This window comes from Cebus imitator, unplaced genomic scaffold, assembly GCF_001604975.1.
Source record: "Cebus imitator isolate Cc_AM_T3 unplaced genomic scaffold, Cebus_imitator-1.0 Scaffold681, whole genome shotgun sequence".
NCBI lineage: Eukaryota > Metazoa > Chordata > Mammalia > Primates > Cebidae > Cebus > Cebus imitator.
In genome coordinates, this window is record NW_016107996.1 from 440,240 (window position 1) to 440,809 (window position 570).

Genomic DNA, 570 nt, shown 5'->3' on the forward strand with positions numbered 1-570 from the left:
AGACACTCTAGAAATAAGCAAGTTAAGGTTTAGTGGAAGCCTCACTCCATTTGGGATACTTATTATCCTAAGTCAGTAACTGATGGTGTCCTGGAATCTCTGTATATCCAAGACTTCTTAAAGAGATCCTTCTCATGAACTTTGCTACTTAGAAAGGAAATTAAATATGTGTAATAAAAATATACTGTGGTTTTGGCATTTATTTAAATGTATAAACAACATAAAGAATATATGATTTGGCCAGAGGCAGTGGATTATTCCTATAATCCTAGCCCTTTGGGGGAGGCCATGGTGGACAGATCGCTTCAACCCAGGAATTTGAGACCAGCCTGGGTAACATAGCAAGAACTCATCTCTGCAAAAACTACAAAAAAGTTTAGCCAGGAGTGGTGGTGCCCACCTGTATTCTGTGGTGTATATTTACCGTGTTTCCTTTATCCATTCCACCACTGATGGACATCTAAGTTGATTCTATGTTTTTGCTATTGTGTATAGTGCTGTGATGAACATATGAGTGCATATATCTTTTTGGTAGAATGATTTATTTTTCTCTGGGTACATACCCAGTAG